We start from the raw sequence: 6,489 nt of genomic DNA on the forward strand, positions 1-6,489 counted from the left end.
GTGTGAAGCGAGCCCAAGCAAGAGCTTTGGAATCAAGCTGAAAATAGGTTTCATCTGTTAGTAAGAAAAAGGAAACATCAAGCCGGACTCTGCATGCAATAGCTGTGCCACTACAGTGGGGTTCCAGAAGAGGTGGATGGCAGTTTGCAGAGCGGAGGGGGCCGGGAATAAGCATGGTGGTTGGTGCCAGTAAAGGAACGGTGCAACCTGTGTGGTTGCATGGCCACGTGGCCACCAGTTGCATGGGGAAGACTGAGAGAGGGGCCGAGGGGTTGATGAAGGGTCGGGGGCTGCAAGTTGCAGAGAAAGGCCCCCAAGTCGGGGCTAGGGAGCCTGCATGTGAAGGATGCATGATGAAAGCTGCAGTTTGCTAGTTAAAGGGATGCCAGCGAGGGCGCTACTAAGGAAAGCAGGTAGAGAATGGTTGGGGTAGCCTTTGATTGAAGCAGGCCAAGGGCCAAGGAAGAGCGGCTCGGTGGTGTTGGGGGTGGGGAACGAGTTGTTCCGCTACTGCTGAAGGTCGAGAGCTGCATGAGGATTGGAGGTGGCCAGGGCTAGTGGCCAAACAGAGAGGGGGTCGCCTTCAAGAACAGAGGAGGATTTCAGGGGTTCAAGGGGCGCCAAGTGCAGCCAAAGAGGAGGGCCGCCTGGAAGTGAAAAGGTGGCGGGTGACTGCAGAAGGACGGTAGAGGCTGAGAGTAGCCAGCGCTATCTAGGAATGGCCATTGCCAGGAGTTTTGGGGCCATGAGCAAGCAGATGGAGGGACTAAAGTAGAGGGTTGAGGTGTAGTAGATTGGAGGGGCTGCATATGGCAAGGGTCCGACCCTGAGTATGAGGAAGCAAGGCAACACCCTACAGACCGGAAGTTGAAGTTCAAAAGGCTGCAGGAAAAAAAAGGACATTATTAGAAGGGTGTTCGTGTGCGAGAAGAGCTGCCAGTAGAGCTGCTTTGAGAAAGCTTTGAAGGAGATCGCCTGTGCGAAGAGGATCAAGCTGCATGAAGCATCATGCTATGAGGCCGGAAAATATCAAATTCGCCATCATTGTATTTGATTGTGTATATGTGATACATAGTTGGTTTGTGTTTTTTGTCGAGTTTGTCGTTGATTTCATCTGCATCTCGTCTTTTGCCATATGCTCGTGGTAGCGGTGGCTCCGGGACTGTGTGTGTGTGAGAGAGGGAGATAGGGAAATTGGTGCACTATTCTGGATGCGGTCCAGGCATGTGTGGCCTTCCGATGTGAGCGGGTTCACAGTGGGTGATGGTATGATGTTGGATTAGTAGTGCTGAGGTGTTTCTGTGTGAGTATGTGCAACTAGTGGTGTTCAAAGGCGAGTGTGTGCAATTGCAGTGTGCGGCTTGTGTATAGGTGTGTGTGATTCTGTGTGGCTAGGGGTGCGGGTTAATCCCTGGGCTATAGAGAGGCAAGTTTGGAGTGTGATGGGTTTGTTCCCCCTTTTCATCAGTGGTGCCCCCACTGAGGACCTGTTGATTGCTCCTCGGTGAATCCTACAACTTGAAGATGATTGCAGATTGCGGTTTGCCAGTTTTCACTGGCGAGCAAGATGCATTAGATTGGATATGCGATCTAGAGTTGTATATGATGTCACTAGGTATGCTGACCAACGAAGAAAAGTTGAGAGGTTTGTCACAGGTGATGCAAGGCAAAGCAAAGGCGTGGCTCAACAATTTGAAGGGTGCCGATAGGCAGTCATGGTCGAGGGTTCGGATATGTTTTGTCATAGATTTCAAGACGGAAGTATCAGATGCTCCATTGGGTGGAAAATTTGACAAAAAGGTATGCATTGCTGATGAAGAAGTTGACTCCTATGATGAAGCTTTAATAGGCTCCGCTAGTAGCGGATATGAATGTGATGACGAAGATGCTTGGAGTGATTCAAGATCGAGTTCTGTGGAGGATTTTGTGGCTTATGACAAAGATTGGAAATCCATGCTTGACGTCGCCTACCATGCAGAAGTGCAAGACATTGAAGACCTACTGGACGAAAGTGATCTGCTATCTACATCAAGTTCGAGTGAATGTGAAGTAGAGGTATGCCAAGATGCTTTATCTATGCAGGGGGTGGGGCAACCAGCATGTCGAGGTGCACTATAGGGTTCCAGAGTTGGTGTGTAGCTGTAGAGAGATATCTCCGGCAATTGATGCTTTGGAGACAGGTATATGTGCAGCTTGTGAGAGCGAGATCACATGCAAAGAGGGGGGTACTCTCAACCTTGCAGGTGATGAAGTGTGGGATCAATTTTTGTCTTGCTTGTCCAATGATGTGGTGATCGAGCATGTGGTTGAAGAGCACGTTGTAGTCGATTGTGAAGATAAAGAGGCACTTCCAGAGCTAGTGCTTGGGAACTTCGGTCAGGCCACGAGGAATCTGTATGCTTCTCTATGTCGCAATCGGAGGTCAAAGAAGGTATTCAAGGTCTGTGCTATGCTTTTGATGGGCTTGCTACTTAAGGTTGTTGTGCAAGCAACTGTGCATAGATTGAAAAGGCTTTTGGAGGCAGATCATGCTATGGAGCCCTCTCTAGCAGGAAGAAGCATTTTGGTGTATGATGCAGGCATTTTGCAATGTACACAAGTTCATTTTGTGTGCACGAAAAGCTTCTGGATACAGGTTGAAGGAATATGCTATGCCAAGCTGCTCCAAAAGTTTATTCTTGGGCTTGCAGGTGCAAAGAGAGGGTTGAAGTCATATGTTTTCCAAGTGGATGGCTACAATTGATGCCATATTTTTGATCCAGGAGGAGTGGGAATCATGCTTGGGAAGGCTCATGGCTCTATCTATCATTTTTTCTCTACTGCAATTATCTTATCTAAATAATGCTATGGTTGAGCATCAATGCTCAACGAGGGGTTGGGCAATGATGGTACACCCAGAATGTGTTGGCTCATGGGATTGTTAACAACAGGAGTATAGCAGTTTGTAGGTTGATAGGAGAGCAATGGTGCATTTGCTAGGTGCAGCCTGGAACAAGTGCGACTATGGTGTGTGTGGCAAACACGGCACTTTGCAGGCCAATCATGGCTTTGAATTCTTGCTAGAGAAACTGGTGCCGTGGTGGTTTTCAAGATCACGTGATCGGGAAAGTTTATGATAAGGGTTTGGGGTGCATCTCCTATCAATGCTTTTTGTGGCTCTCTATGCCCACTACCACTTGGATTTTTATAGCAATGTATTTGAAGCTATTGGTGGGGGATTATGCCAAATGGCAGCGGTTTGACGACCATTTTGGATGGCGGTGATGTTATGGTGTGCGGATTGCATGAGGTGCCGTGATGTATGCAAGACGATTGCCCAAGCTTGGCAATTTCAATATCCAATGGACAACCATTGGTCAAAGTATTGCATAAGGGAGCTTTTTGTTCCGATGATCGGGGCAAGCAAGGGTGGTGTGAAGCAAGCCCAAGCAAGAGCTTTGGAATCAAGCTGAAAATAGTTTTCATCTGTTAGTAAGAAAAAGGAAACATCAAGCCGGACTCTTTATGCAATGGCGGCGCCACTACTATGGGGTATCGGAAGAGGTGGATGGCAGTTTGCAGAGCGGAGGGGGCCGAGAATGAGCATGGTGGTTGGTGCCAGTAAAGGAACGGCGCAACCTGTGTGGTTGCATGGCCACGTGGCCACTAGTTGCATCGGGAAGACTGCGAGAGGGGTGGAGGGGTTGATGAAGGGTCGGGGGCTGCCTTGAACGGGGCTGTAGGTTGCAAAGAAAGGCCGCCAAGTTGGGGCTAGGGAGCCTGCATGTGAAGGATGCATGAAGAGAGCTGCAGTTCGCTAGTTAAAGGGATGCCAGCGAGGGCGGTACAAAGGAAAGCAGGCAGAGAATAATTGGGGGAGCCTTTGATTGAAGCAGACCAAGGGCCAAGGAAGAGCGGCTCGATGGTGTTGGGGGTGGGGAACGAGCTGTTCCGCTACTGCTGAAGGTCGAGAGCTGCATGAGGATTGGAGGTGGCCAGGGCTAGTGGCCAAACAGAGAGGGGGTCGCCTTCAAGAACAGAGGAGGATTTCAGGGGTTCAAGGGGCGCCAAGTGCAGCCAAAGAGGAGGGCCGCCTGGAAGTGAAAAGGTGGCGGGTGACTGCAGAAGGACGGTAGAGGCTGAGAGTAGCCAGCGCTATCTAGGAATGGCCATTGCCAGGAGTTTTGGGGCCATGAGCAAGCAGATGGAGGGACTAAAGTAGAGGGTTGAGGTGTAGTAGATTGGAGGGGCTGCATATGGCAAGGGTCCGACCCTGAGTATGAGGAAGCAAGGCAACACCCTACAGACCGGAAGTTGAAGTTCAAAAGGCTGCAGGAAAAAAAAGGACATTATTAGAAGGGTGTTCATGTGCGAGAAGAGCTGCCAGTAGAGCTGCTTTGAGAAAGCTTTGAAGGAGATCGCCTGTGCGAAGAGGATCAAGCTGCATGAAGCATCATGCTATGAAGCCGGAAAATATCAAATTCGCCATCATTGTATTTGATTGTGTATATGTGATACATAGTTGGTTTGTGTTTTTTGTCGAGTTTGTCGTTGATTTCATCTGCATCTCGTCTTTTGCCATATGCTCGTGGTAGCGGTGGCTCCGGGACTGTGTGTGTGTGTGAGAGAGGGAAATTGGTGCACTATTCTGGATGCGGTCCAGGCATGTGTGGCCTTCCGATGTGAGCGGGTTCACAATGGGTGATGGTATGATGTTGGATTAGTGGTGCTGAGGTGTTTCTGTGTGAGTATGTGCAGCTAGTGGTGTTCAAAGGCTAGTGTGTGCAATTGCAGTTTGCAGCTTGTGTATAGGTATGTGTGATTCTGTGTGGTTAGGGGTGCGGGTTAATCCCTGGGCTATAGAGAGGCAAGTTTGAAGTGTGCTGGGTTTGTTCCCCCTTCCCCCTTTCCAACGTTGATAACTTGATGTCAATAATGAATTGATCTCTTGTAGTGATTTATTGGCCCGCTAAAAAAAGTGTTGAAGGACAAAAGATTAAGGAGTGCATTCATAAGAGTTTAATCCAGCTAGTGGTGTTCAAAGACGAGTGTGTGCAATTGCAGTTTGCAGCTTGTGTATAGGTATGTGTGATTTTGTGTGATTAGGGGTGCGGGTTAATCCCTGGGCTATAGAGAGGCAAATTTGAAGTGTGCTGGGTTTGTTCCCCCTTTCCAACGTTGATAACTTGATGTCGATAATGAATTGATCTCTTGTAGTGAATTATTGGCCTCTAAAAAAAAAAAGGTGTTGAAGGACAAAAGATTAAGGAGTGCATTCATGAGAGTTTAATCCAGTGATGTGTAATATATATTGACTGAATAAAATTCTCCTTGATTTTTCACCTTGTGAAAGAGTCTTTTCATTGGAAGACCTCATAAGAAATTGTTTTCTCTTAACAAAGGATTAAAATATTCTATCATTTTAGTTTGTCAATTGGTTCTTTTATTTTATTGTTTTTAAAATTCTATTTAAAAGATCAATGTGTTTTTTTAAGTGGAGCCCTTTGTAGCATATAAGACATTTGTGGCTCTTGTGTATTATGGGAAATACAATTTTACATTTGAACACAACCACAAAAAAAATGACGTGATTGAAAGCACTAGTTTAGAAACAAGGTTACAATTATCCAAACACCCCCCTCTTCTTTTTAAATACTGCTAGCAAGTACAAATGCATTACAAAACAAGGTTAAGATTCATGTTAGCATTTCCAAACAAAAAGGTAAAATAGGGAAGTGTCAACCTTAATGAAAGGAAGATTTACGAACTAAAATAAGTCTTTTTAAACCAAAAAGTTTAAAAGAAGACGATACTCTTCTATGAAGGGACCCATTCACAAATTTGGATTCAAAAATGTCCCTTCATAAATTTGGATTCAAAAATTTGCACCTCTGGCTGCTTGTGCTTGTTTTAACATGCCCAAAAAACGATGATTTTTAAGGCCCCTATCACACTTGGTCGCCTGCCCATCTCGGATTTGCAGGGTGAGCACTCAGTTCGTGTCACAACAGGCCATGATGCAAAAGGTGGCCATCAAAAGCAGCCAACCCCCGTAGCCTAGATGGTGGTCTCCTCGCTTCTTGCGCGCCCTGGGCCGCCTATCCATCTCGGATTTCCAGGGTGGTCACCCAGTTCGTGTCACAACAGGCCATGACGCAAAAGGCGGCTATCAAAAGCAGCCAACTCCCGTAGCCCAGATGGTGGTCTCCCTGCTTCTTGCGCTGACGGACAGAGCTCAACTCCTACCTCTTGCACTCCCGCCATTTCTTTTTGAGAGTTGGCCGCCACTCTCGAAAGTTGGCCGAGCTTGTGAGGCCGGCCATCTGACAAAACGTTTAGCCCCAAGTTACCTTTTTGCAGACGAATGAGGCGACGCCACATCAACTTGGCCAAGCTTTGGGTGTCCCAGTGTGACATGGGCCTAAGTAAAGCCCCAAAAACCTTATCTCAAAAGAATCATCCCATGCATCTTTTGAGGTCCCTTTTTTGAGGTTTAAAGAATGCAAATGG

The 6,489-nt window shown here is 47.3% G+C and overlaps 1 pseudogene; it reads left to right on the forward strand.

Moving 5' to 3' along the window:
• Positions 1-289: 289 nt before the first annotated feature.
• LOC147419337 (uncharacterized) lies at positions 290-4,513 on the forward strand (annotated as a pseudogene).
• The last annotated feature ends 1,976 nt before the right edge of the window (positions 4,514-6,489 follow it).

This window comes from Adiantum capillus-veneris, chromosome 29, assembly GCF_014529385.1.
Source record: "Adiantum capillus-veneris isolate H3 chromosome 29, ASM1452938v2, whole genome shotgun sequence".
Lineage (NCBI taxonomy): Eukaryota > Viridiplantae > Streptophyta > Polypodiopsida > Polypodiales > Pteridaceae > Adiantum > Adiantum capillus-veneris.